The 18676-nt window shown below is 40.3% G+C and overlaps 1 long non-coding RNA gene across 1 annotated transcript in view; it reads right to left on the bottom strand.

Moving 5' to 3' along the window:
* Positions 1 to 14286: 14286 nt before the first annotated feature.
* The window catches only part of LOC132001113 (uncharacterized), a 33074-nt gene continuing 28684 nt past the window's right edge, over positions 14287 to 18676 (bottom strand). Inside the window, exons 3-4 of the long non-coding RNA XR_009399529.1 lie at positions 16007 to 16095; positions 14287 to 14719 (exon numbers count right to left, since the gene is read on the bottom strand). This is a non-coding gene — a long non-coding RNA (uncharacterized LOC132001113). The remainder of the gene's footprint in view (positions 14720 to 16006; positions 16096 to 18676) is intronic.

Raw genomic sequence — 18676 nt, 5'->3', positions numbered from 1 at the left:
CTTTTTTATTTTTAATTTCTCACATACAGGAAATTTTTTTTTTAACTGAAAATCCCAGGGATGCAGATAAAATGTTCAATGTGTGGTGCTTTGGGATTAGATGAGTTTATGTGCCGCTGCAACCATGTGGGCATTCTGGGTACCATTTTCCCTGCTCCCATCTCCATCCCATAACTTACCAGGCAGGAAAAGGCGTGAATGCAGCTTGCCACATCCCAGGAGATTACCCACCTATTTCAAACCTCTAGCATTAACCTCTTGGTGTGGGAGAGAAGGCCAGGAAGGAGGAGGGGCCAAGAAACAAGCACTTCCCAGACTGCTTCCCCACCCCTTAGCCCCACACACCCATTCTTCCAGCTCTTGATGGCTGAGGGCTCAGCTGAGTCACTCTCCCCAGGTCATCAAGGTCATGTCCCTACCCCCACCCCCAGGCATCCTGCATCCAGTGACAGGTCAGTAGGAGAATTTAAGGGTCTTCTTTCAAGGTGGATAATTCAGAAGGCAGTCCTGACATCAGAGCACCCTGGGGGATTGGCTGAGGCCTTTGTCCTTAATCCCAATACTCTTTCTCACAGATGTTGTTCTGGAGAGCACTCCCCCCAACCCCCACGCAACATCCACCTCTTATGCACACATCTCAGAGTCTATTTCCTGGGAATCCGACCTATTACAAGTAAGCTAGGTGATCAAATGACTCACCTCCATGCTGGCTGGTGGACCCTGAAGAAGAAGATCCTCCTGGGCCTCTTTGACCTCAGTATCCTTTTAGGTACTTTGGGTGTAAAGCTTGGCCCCCACGAATGGTGCCAGGAGCAGGGTGAGGATTCACTGTCCTACCTGAGCAGGCATCATATGAGCTAAGGTGTATGAAAATGTTTTTAAACCACAGACCGCCGAGTTAGATGGCTGAGTTCACATAGTGGCTGTGGTTTTTGAACAAGTTACTTAACAACATTGAACATCAGTTCCTCATTTGGAAAGTGGAGCTAATGGCACAGGTAATGTTCATATGGTGTTACCCCAGTCCCCAGTATGTAGTAAAGCCCAGTGGATGCAGTAGACCACTTTTGCCCTTTTTCCTCTTTGTACCATTTTTTTTTTTTTGTATGGAGAGTATGATTTTGTGTGGTTTTTTGGCGAGGTCAAAATACTGATTAAATTAATTAATCAATTAATTAATATTTTAAATTCCAGTATCATTAACACACAGTATTACATTAATTTCAGGTGTATGGAGACTATGATTCTGAATGTTGAAAGTAATCTTCACTATCAACCAGACCAGTTTCTCTAAGACTGAGGTTTAAAATAGCCCTGGCTCTCCTGGAGCTCAGCACACAGTGTGAATGGGAGCCCACAGAAGACAGTGACATGGACCCAGCACAAAGCTCTTGACCAAAGGAAGAACCAGAACGTGTGTAAGATCCCAGGCGACTTAGACCAAGGCCACATTTATTTCTTCCAAATATTGGTAAGGAGAAATAGACAATGATACTGGCTTGCTAAGGACCTGAAGACGTCAATACATTAACTTATTTTATTCTCATAGCATCCTTTATTTTTTTAAGATTATTTATTTATTTATTTGACAGATAGAGATCACAAGCAGGCAGAGAGGCAGTCAGAGAGGTGGGGGAAGCAGGCTCCCTGCTGAGCAGAGAGCCTGATGCAGAGCTCGATCTCAGGACCCTGGGATCAATCTCAGGACTCTGGGATCATGACCTGAGCAGAAGGCAGAGGCTTAACCCACTGAACCACCCAGGTGCCCCCTCTCATAGCATCCTTAATTAGATACCATAATTATGCCCATTTTACAGTCGAGGAAACTTAGGATTAGTGAGTTTATGTAACTTATGTAAACTTCCCTAAGTTACATAGCTAATAAGTTACAAAGCCAAACCCTTGCCTTTAATGACACCCATGGCTCGAAAAGTTACTTAAAAGAACCCCCAATCTCAATATTTCCCAGCCAATTAGATGTCCTATTCTTTTTTAGGAAAAATATCAAAAAACTCAAGTCCCATCCAAAGACTGTTTTATGGTGGTACCTGGTGCTACTAACATCTCACAGGGAAGTCAGGATGTCCTGGTGCCTTAAAAAACGGAAGCCTTTCTTTACTGATGGCATCTTAACTTGGAAGCTCAACTCCTTTGTTCTTAAAATTAAAGATACGGGCTTTGGAAGCCCAGTTTAAGAGACATGGAAGTAATCACTATTCAAAACAATGTCACATCAGCTTTTGGTTAATCTCACATTCAAAAAGGCATTGAGTACAAGAATATTATTTCCTTATGATACTATTCATTTATAAAGCACCTAAAATTTTTCCAAATGCTCTTACACTTATTTCACTTCACAACAACTTAGTGGAATTGATCTTAGAGCACCATTTGCTAGAAGATAAGACTTTTTTAGGGAAGTTGTCCAAGTGCCAAAAGTTCTCTTGATAGTAGAGATGAGACTAGACTTTTTGCTACTCAAAATCTTGTTTTTGGGTTAGCAATGTCAGCGTCACCTGGGAGTTTGTTAGAGATGCAGGCTCTCAGGCCCCACCCAGATGTACTGAATCAGAATCTTTTTTTTTTTTTTTTAAGATTTTATTTATTTATTTTAGAGAGAGAGAGAGCACAAATTGGGGGAGGGGCAGAGAAAGAGGGAGAGGGAATCTCAAGCAGACTGAATGCTGAGAGCAGAGCCCAATATGGGGCTTGATCCCAGGACCCCAAGAGCATGATGCGAACCAAAATCAAAAGTCAGACACTAATCAAACAAGCCCCCCAAGCACTCCTAGAATCCGTCTTTTAACAAAGCCCCTGTAAATCTGTATGCACATAAATGTTTGACAGCACTGTCTCCCCCTACTGTTTCATTGTCTCAGATCCATTCACCTCAACAGTCTAGAATGTAGGCCCCGTGAGGGGAAGGCCTGCAGCTGGCTTGTCCACTACTGTACCCTTAGCACTTAGTGCCTGGGCCCCAGCAGACATTCCATTAGACACAGCCATAGCTGTATCTTTGGGTAGTTGGGCCTGCCAGCCAGTTACCATCTGTATCCCTTCCTAGAGGAAAGGGTCTAATTTCCCATGTTCACCATCAGTACAAATGTGTTTGTGCTTACCTTGTTCGTCTGAAAAAGGTGAAGTCATGCTTAAAAGATATCCTGAAGCCTGTGGTTTGCAATCCTGTGTCTCAGCCCGCAAAACTAGTGCCTATAGGGAGAGGGAACATAGTGCTGTGTAATTATTTACACGAAAACAACATAAATGAAGAGAAAGGGCTATTTATATCAAGTGCTACTAATTAAATGAGAAATAATGGGCCCTGCTGAGAAAGGATACAGTTGGAGAGAGCAAGAAAAACTTCCTGCCAGCAAAGACTAGCAGACAATGGGACAGTTTTCCTAGTGGGATAATTATGACTCCTGGAGAAGATTGTCCGAGGCAAGATGAGATAAGTACCAGGAAAGTATAATGTGCTTCCAACCCTATTATCAATGATGCTTTCAGGCACCAGCTCCGGGTCACAGGTTTTGAATACACTAAATGCTTAATTCAGTGTTGCCCTTTCACCTGAAATATCTCGGGGTAAGAGACAAATGTGTGCACCCATCCAGTGCCCCCTGATTTAACTCTTCACTGAAACACTCTAAGAATAAATGACAGGGGAGGAAATTATAGCCGCCACGTCTCTCTCTCACCCAGAAATTGATTTCCATTTCAAGAGGGAGGAGTCAAGATGGCGGAGAAGTAGCAAGCTGAGACTACTTCAAATAGCTGATGTAGTCCTCAAACAACATGGTCATCAAAAAGCTTGTGAAAATGATCCTCCAACCCCCACTTTACTTTTTTTTCCCCAAGATCAGTCTTAAAAAATATTTTAGAAGCAGGAGACTGGTGGCATGGAGGTGATTCAGAAAATCAGTGCAGATTTGAGGTATCATAAGGTGTTGATTTATAAGCTGCTGCGTTGAAAACAATTTGCTTTCTCATTAGTCAGACCTGGTTGATGGCTATGATAAAAAATGAGACAAATAATTTAAAACAAAGATGAGATAAAAACAAGACAAACAGTTTAAGACTTGCAGAGTAGGCTTGACTTTCAGTTTGTCCTTGGAAGATTTGAGGCCTAAGCAAAGAGAGATTTGCAGAGAAGTCAAAAGACTGCAAGGTACAGGTGCCACAGAGCAATGCCCTTAAGGGCTCAGGCTCTGGAACAGAATGACCTGGATTTAAAACCAGGTGAACCCTAGTCTTTCTGGCACATCCAAGCACTCCTAGGTCCTGTATTCCTCACTCGTAAGGTGCAGCTACCAATAGAAACTACCTCTGTGGTGGGTGGGACATAGTTCCATTCCACAAATGGAATTCACATTGCCTGGCTGAGTTGGGCCTCTAGGTAAATGTTACCTACTTTTGCTATGCAAACAAATAGCTTCTATTCGAAAATATTTCCAATTTTATATAAACTTATCATATATTTTCTATGGGATTGAAGCAGTGAGGATTGAGGAACATTATCTAAAGCCCATTTCTTGCCTTCAGTGAGCTTACAAACCAGCTGGAAACATGAAATATTAAGGAAAACGAGAGAACTGGATGAAAGTCAAAATGAGAGACTGTGTGGGGTGTCTGGGTGGTTCAGTGGGGTAAAGCCTCTGCCTTTGGCTCAGGTCATGGTCTCAGGGTCCTGGGATGGAGCCCTGCATGGGACTCTCTGCTCAGCAGGGAGCCTGTTTCCCCCTTTCTCTCTGCCTGCTTCTCTGTCTACTTGTGATCTCTGTCTGTCAAATAAATAAACAAAATCTTAAAAAAAAAAAAATGAGAGACCGTGGCCAGAGGAGGAGAGAGGTGAGGAGTGGGGAAGTGTGGGAGAGATTAAAGGTATGAGCAGAGGTGAAAGGCTTCAGGGAAAAATAAACTGGACTGTGGCAGAGCTCTGGGAGACATGAGGGTGCTGAGAAGTTTGGTGAGCTGTATGTTATGAACTTGGATCTGCTATTGAACTACTCTGGTTATCTGACAAATTCTACTGGGGAGTGCTGCCGGTGAATGCTTGGTGGCTTGTCTTATGACAACCTATAAATTATATTCTTAGTGGCTCCTGGACAAGAGACCCATTCATCCCTGTTTAGTGAGCATATAATATATGCTAGGCCCAGACAAACCATGCCCCGATCTTTATAGAACTTATATTCTACTGGTGGAGGTATAAAATAAGCACATAAATCTATAGTATTGGAAGAGATTAAGCAGGGCAAGGAACAGGATAGGATGGTAGATGGTGATTTTAGGTAGAGTGGCTGGGAAGGTCTATGAGCACAGGCCTGAAGGCTAGAGGAAGAGTATTCCAGGTAGAGGGATAAGCAGATGCTGAGACTCCAAGGTCGGATTACATTTTCCGTGTGGAAAGAAGATCCGTGCCACCATAAAGGAGTCAACATGGCCATTCAAGTGCCATGTAGATTTCTTTCACTGTACTCCAGTTATGTCTGTCCAAACGGCACACTAATGAGCAAAGTAAAGTTCAGAATCATCGATCAGACTAACAAAGTAAGCTTAAAAATGGAGTTGAAGGGATACTAGTGATGCAGTTGGCATTCGCAAGCTGATAAACTCATTTTTCTTAAGAACACCAGGAAGTTTCAGATGTGTCTGATTGCTTAGGCTGTAGTTCAAACTATGGCCTTCGTTTGAATTATTTTCCATCTCTCTACTTACTAAAAGCCCTGATGATGATTAGTATGTAGTAAAATTACTTTGTTTAGTAAAAGTTCATGAAACAGGTATATTTCTGAATCGGAGTAAATGAATACATTGTGCACTGGAACGTTCATCTTGGAACTTCCCCCCGAATAAAGCCATATTATTGTCTAACACCAATAATTCAAGTGACAATGTGTTGTTGCAGGTCTGTTAACCTGAAATCTTGAACTAAATCTGTCAAAAGTTTTCTTTTCTTTTTTTTTTTTTTTTTGCAAACTGGCTAAAACATTTAGTGGCAGGGGAAAAAAAATGCCATGGAAGCACTATATTAAGAAACCTTTGTTTCAACACGAAGAAAGACTTGTTTCTATTTAATAGTTTCTTCCAACAGTCTGGTAACATATTTCAATTTTGATTTGCCCATATTCTTAAACTGTGCTGATACAAATGTAGAAATCTAACGTACAAACAATCATAGTTCAACCCCCTCACTAGAGGGAGAGGATAACTATTGATATGTATGTATAAATGGTATGTTCTTCAACTTCTTGATTCCTTAACCTTTCAGTGGAAAAGACTCTTGGGATGTTATTGAGGAAAAAGTGGCTTTTTCCTTCCAGATGGATTTGTTGGCTAGGGCAATATTTTTAGTTATGCCAATAAAATGAAAGGGAAACAGAAAATCAGGCAACTGCTGGAGTGGTTAGTGTGGGACTATTACCAAGGCAGAAATGAGGCCAAAGAGATGATAAATGTGTGCCTCTCACCCACTCCATCAGCTGAAGCCTGACCTGGATCTTCTTTTCCATCTGAGCTCCAAGCAAGCCACCATTTTTCACAGCAGCACTTAATAGTGGACATTAACTCAGACCTCCCCAAAAGGGCTGACCTGCAGTCTACACTCGGTGCTTCTCCAAACTGTAATCACCTGCTCAGTCTGTAATTTTATCAAATAGCATGCACCTTTTTCAGCCACTTATTGGCCAATTAAGTCAAGTTCTCACTGAGGGGGTCCAGCTGGCTTCAAGTTATCTAAGATGAATTGATTGAAGACATTCTGCAATCTATGAACCCAGTTTAATGATCTAGGTGATAATACTTGTAATTCTTCTCAGTCAGGGGAATTTGCTGCAGCTGTTGTTGGCAAATCCATGTTCTGATACACTCAAGTACTAGAAAAGCAGTAATCTGCCCTCGGAGTTCTACAGCAATGACTGCATTGTGGAAAGGGAAAGTTCAAATTCACTCGGCATTGCCAAGTGAAGACAATCTTTCCGTTGATATGTTTTTACTTTATTCCATTGTGGTTTTTTAAAAAGGTAGAATATGGGAAAAATACATTATTGATAATACTTCATCAAGAACAGTGAATTGCAAATTAAATGCATTTAAGCACAAAATGCAATAAACAGCGCCTCAAATATTTTGAGATACAAAAAGCATTGCTTTAAGGTAAGAACATGATATTTTCTAATATGTTGGGGTGGGGCTCCAAGCATGAAAGTCATTATTTTTATATGAAGTGTTTCATGGAAGTCAGAAATACTAAGGGTTTGTGCTCCTACCCCCTGGATGCATGGCTATTGAAGTGATAATGAAGAAGTGTCAGACAGTGACACAGGCTTTCCGTGTATCTCCAAACACTTTTCTGCACAGTGACATATTTTTAAAAAGTAATCATTAAATAATTTGCTTGCTTGCTTTCCTATCTGTGCATTGGTTCCCTGAGTCGCTGAAATGTTAATTCTCCTCCCTATGAAGCAAATACTGTAATAACACTCTGAAGGTTTTTCTGGGTGTTGCAAATTCAGAATACTTAGGAACACTCTTTCCTACAGTGGTCTGTGAAGTTTATGTTTACAAACTGAAAAGCTGGTTTTGATTTTCTTACGAAAAGTGGCAGCTGTGATATTAATTTACGCTGTGCTGAGGAGCTGCCGACCCTCTCTTTCTGGAGTGTAGGTTCCTTTCACTGAGAGGTGTGATTGAACTTGGCTTTGGGGATGTGTGACTTGCTGGGAAAGGCTGGTGATTTTGATAAGATTTTAAATTCTTTCCAGTGATGGAGGGAAAAAATGGATGAGGAAGTATGTATCTTCAAGTATAGTGAAGGCTTTGGTGGGAAAACTTCATTGGATCATGGCCATACTCCGAGGGTCCAAAATTCCTCTCTACCAAAAAAAGAGCAAGGAACAGGAGTGGCTTTTTCTTTCATTTTTCTAACCAGGACAAGGCAAGGCTAGGTAGAGCTTTGGGGTCTTGTACAAAACAGAGTTTTCTCTGAGAACAATACACCCGATTATTCAAAGAACTCTTCTTTGCGGGGTGTTTTTTTGTTTTTGTTTTTGTTTTTGTTTTTTTGCCTCTACTTGCATCCCTCCTCTTTGTTGAGGGGTTAACCCAACTTAAAATTCTCTAACTACTGTAAAGGAAAACTCTTATCCAAGTGGGATTAATTATAATAACTAATAATCACTTGCCACATGCCAGACCCTGGTTATAAGAACTCTACATAGAATTAAAACTCAGTTAATTCTCACAACAATGTATGGGGTCATTGCCATTACCTACATTTTACAGATGAGGCAACAGAAGAACAGAGAAGTTAAGTAACTTACCCAAAGTCACACAGCCAGTAAGTGCCAGAGCTAGTAGGTTAGGTGTAGTGCCTATGTGATTACTGACTATGTACTGCCTCTCTGACTTCTCATAGGCCCAAAGTTTGAGCTTATCTCTGTTTTAGCTTGCCAGCCTTTTCCCATAATATCAGCACAGGGAAGGAATTACAGAAGAGCAAAAGGACAACTGACGTCATAACTAGCAGAGACCAAGTGTTCGTCTTCAGGAGGCCTTACCCCAGATGTATTACTTGGGGCCTATCTCACCTCCAAAGAGCTCAAAGCACTTCAGAAATAAACTTGAGTCATCAGTATGTTAGCAGAGTGTCAGCAGAGGAGATATCTTGCCCCCCTCCCCTTTTTTTTTTAACATTTAGTTTTTGTTTTGGAAAGAGAGTCTCATCATCTCCATTTTGTCGTTTCTTTCTTTCTTTTTCTTTTTTTTTTATATTTTATTTGTTTATTTGACAGAGAGATAAAGAGAGAGAACAAGTAGGCAGAGCATCAGGCAGAAGGAGAAGGAGAAGCAGGGTCTCCGCTGAGTGAGGAGCCCGACAAGGAGCTCGATCTTAATCATGATCTGAGCCCAAGGTAGATGCTTTAACCAACTGAGCCACTCAGGTGCCCCTCTCCATTTTTTGTTGTTGTTGTTTTGTTTTGTTTTACCAGATCAACACAAAAAGTGAAATGCCAAGTTGATCTTGAACTCATTTCTCTCTGATCTTCGCCTGATTTCTCCGTTAGGTACATTTTATCTCATTGAAACATGGATGAACATGACCCTTTCCATATATATTCAGATTATTCTTGGGAACAAAGAATGTCTTTTATCTAAATCTGACATTGTTGTAGCTGTTTAAAAAGATTAAGTCTTACTGGGGAGAGGGTGTGGGAGGATGGGGTTACTGGGTGAAGGACATTAAAGAGGGCACATGGCATAGTGAGCCCTGGGTCTTACATAAGACTGATGAATCACTGAACTCTACCTCTGGAACTAATAATACAGTATGTGAATTAATCGAATTTAAATTTAAATTTGAAAAAAAATTTTTAAAAATTAGGTCTTACTAGGCAGGTAAAGATCTGGCATGGGGATAGAGATATAAGAAAGGGAAAAGCTAAATACCATATGCAAATTATCTAGATCTTTGAACTTTACAGATGAGGAAATGAAAGCTAAGGTCACTTGCCAACTTTTTTTTTTACTGCCTTGGGCATTCTTTCAACAAATAAAAATGTGTTACAATGTGAAATTATTTTCATTAAACATTTATTTATTTTAAAATATACATGATCTCCATTAAAGTTTCATAGACTTAGGCCTTCTTGTTATATACTCACAAGGCACTCGTACTTTCCTTCTTGGCATTAATCACAATTGTAATTAATTAATGCATAAATAATTGCTTATTTAACTTTGATTTCCCTAGCCAGAAAATTCTACAAAAGTAAAGAATGTGACTGTGGTTTTCACTACAATATTCTCAGTGTATCTGGTACATAGTAGGTGATCATATATTTATTGAATGGTATAAATGAATGACTGTGTAAAATATTTTTTGTTACTGAGAGTATAACAGTGTTTTGCTTTAAATTGATAGATGTTAATGCAGCTTTAGGTGCATAGCAAAATTGAGTGGAAAGTGCAAAGATTTTTCATATATCCTCTGTCCCCACACTTACACAATATCCTCCACTATAGACTAAAATGGTGTTTTAAACTAAGAGTGAAACAGTTCTGTCTTGGCCTCTAGTCTCATTTGTCTAAGCTGGGGAATAACAGCTGGGGAATAACAAAGAAGCCCCCTAAATAGTGACTTAAATAAAATACAAGTTTCTTTCTCAAAGGACAGCCGGGCTGATTCAGGCTGGACGGGCAGGTCTGCTCCATGAAGCCGGGGTGGATCTGCCATCCCAACATATGGCTTCCAAGGCTGCTCCAGTTGTCATCATTTCCAGCTGGGAGGGACAGTGATGAGCCAAAATCCAGCATGGGGAGCCCTTCCTAAGTTGGAGATGACACAGAAGTTGCACACATCTCTTTCTCTCACATCCCATTATCCTAAACTTCAGGATCGTAGTCACTTCTAGCTGCCGAGGAGGCTGAGAAATGTAATTGCTTGTTAGGTGGGCATGTACCCAGAAATATGGAAAAGATGGATTTTGAAGGACAGCTAGAAGTCTGGCAGAGCCAAGCATGAGAAATGTTCATTATAATAGACAACCTAATGAAACCTAAATAAGAGAAACTAAAGCTAGTCTCTTCTCTCCAAGGCTCTTCTCACGGATATAAAGTGACTTCACAGGTTGTAGTAGTACAAGCCACGCAAGAAAGGACTGGTGTGATGACAAGAGGAAGCTGGGCAGAAGCTAACAGCAATGTGAGGAACTGCTTACTTGCTTATCATTTATTCTTTGAATCATACCTTTCCCTTTCCAATAAAGAAAATGCTATTAGGGGCCCCTGGGTGGCTCAGTGGGGTAAGCCTCTGCCTGTGGCTCTGGTCATGATGTCAGGGTCCTGGGATCGAGCCCCACAGCGGGCTCTTTCTCAGCAGGGAAGCTGCTTCCCCCTCTCTCTCTCTGCATGCCTGTGATCTCTCTCTCTATGTCAAATAAATAAATAAAATCTTTAAAAAAAATGCTATTAGAGGTAGCCTCTAAGATGGGACTCAGTGACTTCAGCTTCTTGGTAATCATGTCTTTGGAAGTCCCTTCGCCTCTAGTGTGGGCTGGGTTTGTTGACTCACTTCTAAGAAATAACATCTGTCATCAGACTAGGCTCTCATCTTGGGACCCCTGTCTCACTGTCACTCACCTGCTCTGTGCAAAGCCAGCTGCCAGACTGAGCTGCCCTCAGAAAGGTCCACATGTCAAGGACCTCCAGGCAACTGTGAGAAACCAAAGCTTCTGTTCAATAGTCTTGAGAAACCAAATCCTGCTGACAACCAGATAAGCAGGCATGGAAGCAGATTCTCTGCCAAGTGATCCTCCATATGAGACCACAGACCTGGTCCTCATTAGATACCGTGAGTCTCCGGCACCTACCTAAACTATGCCTCTGGATCCACAGAAACTGCGAATAATACATGTTTATAGATGTAAACTATTAAATTTAGGGATACTTAAATGACTAATACAAGTAGACAGTTAATTCATTACAGCAGTATGTAACAACTACAAATGTCAATCACTAGAATGTAGATTCCAATGTCCTATAATTTTCTAGTAGTAATTTTGTGTGATGAGCATCTTTAAGTGGTCTAACTAACCAAGACTATAATTTAATCCACTGGTTTCTAAAGTCTGGTCTTGGAACACTTAGGGGTTCCCAAGACTCTTTTAAGGGATCCCCGAAGCCAGAACTCTCTCTCTCTCTCTTTTTTTTCCTTTACAGTACTACTGAAATGATTTTGGCCTGTTTCACTCATTCTCTCATGTGTGTACAGTGGAGTTTTCCAAAGACTGCACGATATGGAGTAATATCATTCTTTTGACAATTTATGGAATGTATGCTCATGTAAACTTGTGTTTTCTAGAATGTTCTAAGGTAGTTAAATAAATTTAGTATATAAACACATGCAGGGTCACCTGGGAGGCTCAGTCATTAAGCATCTGCCTTCAGCTCAGGTTGTGATCTCAGGATCCTGGCATAGAGCCCCAAACTGGGCTCCCTGATAGGCAGGAAGCTTGCTTCTCCCTCTCCCACACCCCTTCCTTGTGTTTCCTCTCTTGCTGTGTCTCTCTCTGTCAAATAAAATCTTTTTAAAAATGCATTTTCTGGGATTAATTCAATTGTTCTCTGTACTTCTGTGCTTTAAGTAGTTATCTTCAATTATATACCTGGTATAGTCTCTGTAACCTCAGTATTTTCCAATCAATTGTTATTTTGAAATCCTAAATTTTCCATGCATTTATACAGAAGCACAACAAAAAATCACACTTCTATTGTCTGGTTTTGCCATGATATTTTAGAATTTTCTCAGTTTTAATTTTTGATATGGTAAGTATTGGACACTAAAATCCCATAAACAACATATCTTTAGATTCTCAATGATTTTTTAAGAGTGCAAAAAGTTTGAGAATTGACCAATGTGATTGAACCCCTACCCACGTTCAGCATTGTGCTGGGTACGATGAGGGGCATAAAAGTGTACATATAGCTTTTTCCCTTAAGTTGCTTAAAATCTAATTATGGAGAGAAGCTTCACTTGTTGTCTGAGATATACACTGCAAAGCTAAATGTCGTAGTAGAGACCATACATGCAATAGAAGTACATGGAATGGAGAAGTTGGGAGGGGGGCAGAGTCCATGAGGAATGACTAGCACCAGAAGAAAGGCCTTTCGGTCCTCCTAATGAGAACTTTCATGGAAACAAAGAGAACATTTGTGGAGAGGGCAGTGGGAAAGTATATCTTTAGAAGTAAAGTATATCTTTAGAAGTAAAGCCACGTCTCCAGCAGCTCTCAGCCATGTGCTAACTTTGATTTGGGGAACTTCTATGGGCGCTCCGTCTGCCAGTTACATTCTGCTTGAATCAGTGACCTATTGGCATTACCCGTAAAAGGCAGGCACGGATCTGACCTACACTTCCCTTAAGGAGGAAACTTGGAATCTCACGTCCTATAAACTCAACTTCATCCTACTGAAATCCATACTCAGAATCTTGAAGCTGTTGACCGTGTTAGGTGTGTGTTAGGCTCAAGGTGTTTTGCTATCTGGGGACTATTGTGGCACTTACTTTGGTGAAAAGACCAAAAAAGGGGGGGGGTGCAGATTTAACTGCTTTGGGCAAAAGATGCGCTTTCTTCTGTTTGACCAGTAAGAATTCAAGAACTTGGGCTGTAGCCTACCATGCACAAGTATGGGATTTTCCATTAGCTTCAGCTGTCTGGCTCTCACTTGTACCATCTATAGAAGGGAGATCATTGCCCTGCATACCTCACGATGCGATCAGCACGATCACAGGAGAGAATTTGTGTGGAGGAGAATGGGAAGCCGTATTTAAATTTATAATCATAGCAATCTTAATTTTAAAAAGCTGACATGTGGAAGGAAAAAATGAAACAAGATGGGATTGGGAGGGAGACAAACCATAAGAGACTCTTAATCCCACAAAACAAACAGGGTTGCTGGGGTGAGGGGGGTAGGGAGAGGGTGGTAGGGTTATGGACATTGGGGAGGGTATGTGCTATGGTGAGTACTGTGAAGTGTGTAAACCTGGTGATTCACAGACCTGTACCCCTGGGGTAATAATACATTATATGTTAATAAAAAATGAAATTTTTTAAAAAAGCTTACATGTATTAAGTACTTACTTCATGCTAAGCACTGTTTTAAGCACTTTCCTCAAATTATTTTGATTACTGAGTACATGTGATCTTATTAAACTGTAACATAGTATAAAAAGCTTCATTGAGATCAGTAGATTCCTGGCATACAAGATAGTAAATCATAACAGTAAATTCTTAAAAAAAAAAAAAAAAAGCAAAAACAAAACCAAGAAACAAGAACTCCTGTTTATTGAAAATTTCTTTAATTCTTGGACTGTAAAAAGCAGAAAGGAGATGTTTATCCTAAAGGTAGTTCCCTTCTCTAGAAAAGGTATGTGTCCAGGGTATAGTTTATAAATTACAGTAGAACCTCCCTTAATTGAGAGGCAAATTTTTGCCAGAAACTTTGTAACCAGAGAGGTTCATTCTAGGATATCAAAAAGGGGGATATACTGTTTCAAAAACAGTTTATTCTTGATCAGTAGCTTCAAAGACACTCCAAACAAAAAGAAGTGTGTAGAAGACTTTGAGCAGAAGGTGAGTGAAGAGACTAAACCTTCAGGCAAAAAAGGCCCAGGGGCATGTGACCTGGGTAAAGGTATATCAGAAAGCCTCCCTGTGCTAGAGTCAGTCAGACCTCCACAGAGAGCAGGGAAGCTTCCTAGCAGTATTGTCTTTTGGGGCTCCGCAGATCACACACACAGACACAAACGTGTGTGTTAAAGAGCACACAGTCACCTCTGTCACGCAGGATTGGTGATTAGCATTGATGCAAGGTGACCCACTGTGGTGACTAACACAGTTCAAGACCCAGGAGAATGTATCTCTTCATCTCTTGCCCTTTATCCCTTAAACAGCGTCTGAAGCCACAAGGGTCTGTGGACAATACCACCTTCTATGCAGGAGTCAGACGGTGCCTCAGAGTGCAGGGAGAATCTGATGGGCAGAAGCGCTTTAGGTAAGAGAAAAGACAAATGAACTTGTCAAATTCTTCCTCTCATACAGTGTGAATGTTATAGATTTTTGCATAATAAAGTATCATTTCCCACTAGCACCAAGCATCCATCTTCTTGCTTCTCTGTTCCAGCTTGGGTCCAGGTCTTCAGGAACTGGTGCAACATTCACTACAGTTGGGTAGAGTAGGAAAGGAACATTTTACAATTGATATCACTCCTAAAATTGCATTTGTTAGTCTAGATGTCACCTTTAGGGCACATGCTACCTATTCTTTACATTTGTAACTTGATGGCCTCTGAACCCTAAAATTGCAAATAGTTTTGCCCTGATGAAAATGCTTAATAAGATAATTTTGTCTAAAATTAAAATTAAGCTTTATTTAAATAACATAAAAGTCTTGATTAAAAAAACAGATCATTCATGTGTAAGTAATTTTCAATAATTTCTAATTTTAATGGAGACCATATTTCTGGCCATCGTACATGAAAGTATAGTCTTAACTGAAGAGAGATTTGAATAAGTTAAGTAATGCCCTACTAATTTTTGTTTCCTTTATAATAACCCAATTAGAAAATGTAAAATAAAAATATAATACTGTATATATCTAGATATTCCTCTAAAAGATTATGATATGGTGAGTGCTATGACATGTATAAGCCTGACAATTCACAGACCTGTACCCCTGGGGCAAATAATACACTATATGTTAATAAAAATAATTAATTTTGAAAAGAAAAAAAGTCCTTTTAAAAAAGATATTCCTGTTTAAAAAAAAAGATATTCCTATATCATATTCAGGTTAAAAATGAAAACAGTGCATTTGATATTAAAATAGTTTATAATATTTTCTGTAAAAGTGCTACTTTGTTACATGTGACTGCATTACAGTTTTTTAAGCATATGTAAAATTCATATGTAAAGTTCATTTTCTAATTCAAGAGTTGGTTTAAGACTTTTATTGACAATTCCCATTGCTCCTGCCTTAGCAGAGTGAAGTTTCTCCAAACCAAAATGAAATAAAATATACATATTACATATATGAACTGTGGTGACTGAGAAAATACTTGTTAATTTGTCATTGCTGTCAATAGAACACGTGGAAATCTCTGTTATACCAATATAACTAGTAATTTTGCTAAAATGAAGATGACAAATTAATTTTATGTAACAAATATATGATAATGAATTATGGATGTCTTTATTACTCATCCAAGTATCACCAGCTCATCAACAGAACATCCAGAGATGCACAATAATAATTAATTCAGTCATGTTTGATACTTTGCTGTCAGTTATTTAAAAAATAGTTTTACACATATTTTTTCAATTTTGTCTTTATGAATATGTATTTGTCAAGGTAAGATAGAACATATTTTATTTAGCAGTTTTAAACTTTATTTAGAGCTTCTTAATATTTAGACTTATGATCTGTAGGCTTCCATTTGTTCTCTTACCTGGGGTCCAACAAAAGTTGAAGTGGGTCAGCCACCTGGAGGGGAAGTAGGTATCACCCCCTGGTCCCACCCTCTCCTGGCTGGTTGACCTAAAGGATGAAACCAGAGCCCCTTAGGTTTAGTTGGGCAGGCCAAGTGAGGATTCCACACACCTTCCCCTTCCTCATACTCAGCAGGAGACACCCACACATCTGTCCCCACATTATCCCCAATGTTCAACGGTCTTCAACAAGAGGATAAACCTCTACAGTAACATTTAAAAATGCAATTGTGCGATTAAGGTGACACTTTAGTGGGAACGACTCTTAGATGATGTAATTAGTCTTCCAGTATATCCATCCTCTGGCTGAGTCATTTATTACTGAAGAGTGCACTGTTCAGTATGGGGGCAGTTCTCCCTCATCTAATTGGTAATATTTGGTTTAGACAGAAGAGGAAAGGTGATTTGAGGAATTGAGAGATGTCTTAAAATAGATGAAGGATTTTCATGAGAGATTATATTTAATCTGTCTGCAGTGACCCAGTAGTTAGTTGTTCAGGCTCGAGGGTGCTCAATGGTGCTCAGCTAAGGGGCAGTGGGGGGTGAAATCCAGTTCTTTCTTTGCTCACTAAGCCATATGCCCCGATGCCAGGCTGAGTCAGCCTTTTGCTCTGACAAAGGTGGTCTGTGGGCCAGCTGGGGCCCTGCCTGCATGACTCCAGATAACAGAATTAGGCCCAAAGTGTGAAAGTTATATGAATGCCAGTTTGGTTTAGTGTAAGGAAAAGATGGCTTCTAAACTTGATCTCATTTAGTCCTTATAACAACCCTGAAAAGTAGGTACAATTATTGCCTTCACTTTACAGAAAAGAAAACTGAGGCTGAAAAGTGTTGCAACTTGCCCAGTGTTTGTTTGTTTGTTTGTTTCTTTCTTTCTTTCTAAGACTTTATTTATTTGACAGAGAGAGAGAGATTGAGAGAGGGAACACAAGCAGGGGAAGTGGAAGAGGGAGAAGCAGGCTTCCCACTGAGCAGGGACCCTGGGATCATGACCTGAGCTGAAGGCAGATGCTTAATGACTGAGCCACCCAGGTGCCCCCACCCAATGTTTCTAAGTGGCGAACAGGTTTCAAAGCCAGGCTTTTGCGATTAAAATAAAATCTATGCTCATTCTCTTTTACACTATGGTATGCTTTCTAATAATTGGGGCAATTCTTTAACGAAATGGGCTTTTTTTATTTTTTTAAGATTTTATTTATTTATTTGTCAGAGAGAGAGAGAGAGCACAAGCAGGGGTGTGACAGGCAGAGGAAGAAACAGCCTCCCCACTGAACAAGGAGCCCGATGCAGAACTCAGTCCTGGGATCCTGGGATCATGACCTGAGCCAAAGGCCGATGCCTAAGGGACTGAGCCACCCAGGTGTCCCATGCAATGGGCTGTTTCCAAAGCAAGCAATTTCCATATTGCTTTAAGTGTTAAGAATACATTGAACGCCAACTCAGCAGATATGTCCCAAAGTGGACTCATGTACCCATAAATAGTTGAATCAGGTAATGCCAATGGAGTCCAGTTGTGGTCAAGGAAAGCAGAAGTCACTGTGTATTTCAGTTATGAAGAATTTCAGTGCAGGGAATTAGAGGCATAACCAATCACTGGAAGAGTTAGGAGAACCAAGATCGGGAAGCCAGCGGCAATGATCTCAGGGTGCTATACTAACACAGGTGATTCAGTAGAGTATAAATTGTAAGGACCTCTGGAAATTTCCAGCCCTCTCTCTCAGTCTGTAGCACTGATGGAGGTAATTCTTTAGAATCTCACGTGGAAATTCTTTAGAACCTCATATCTACTCATTCATCTAACTGAACTGCCTCCTAAGATTTATGGCCTCTCCTCTTTATCCTGTCAATCCTCATAAGAGTGTGTCTTCATAAAAGAGATGCTGTCTCTGGCCAGGACCATATGGGCAAGGGGTTGGGAGAGATGTAGTTCTTGGCTGGTAGACATGGTGGTGAAACTGAGTTGACAACAGACACTCCAGCAAAATCCGTAAGCTTCTTCACACCATAATGATGTAGGAGTTTATAATGTGTACTTACTAATTATCAGAACTTCTCTTATTCTATAGTGAGTTGGGAGTTAAAAGAGCAGGAAGTTATTAGGTCCCTTCAAGAGCCCTTGTCACTGCGGGAAATACAGCACAAAAAGGGAAAGCTGAAGCAAGCTGTATGTACATTTCCACATGTCATGATTTTGCCCAAGATTTGAGCACTTTCGACTGGTCTAGGCCCAAGAAAACCAGGGAGCTTCAAAAACAGGCCTTCTCCTCAGACTTTAGAAAAATTAGTGTTCACAGAAAGGATTTTATTCACAGGAAATATATTCTGAATGGCAAATTTTAAGAGGCTATGTTTATGTATGGTGAATCATAGAATTTAGAACCTAGACATCATTTGGTCTCAGATACCCCAAACCCCCTCTCATTTCTGGAAATGGACATCTCTGAGAGTATGTTTGGGAGGTATAGGTAATAAGTGTGCCTTCTACTAAGAATCCTGGCCAACTATTGACCGGGAGGAATGGTGGCAAATAGGGCGACAATGGTGGATTTTCAGAGCTGTCTGTTAAGGGTTCAGGACCTCCCAGTATGGCCTAACATGATGGTTGGCAACACCTGGAAGTTGCTGCAACA

This window comes from Mustela nigripes, chromosome 14 (assembly GCF_022355385.1).
Source record: "Mustela nigripes isolate SB6536 chromosome 14, MUSNIG.SB6536, whole genome shotgun sequence".
Classification (NCBI taxonomy): Eukaryota; Metazoa; Chordata; class Mammalia; order Carnivora; family Mustelidae; genus Mustela; species Mustela nigripes.
This window is presented reverse-complemented; position numbering and strand designations above follow the sequence as displayed.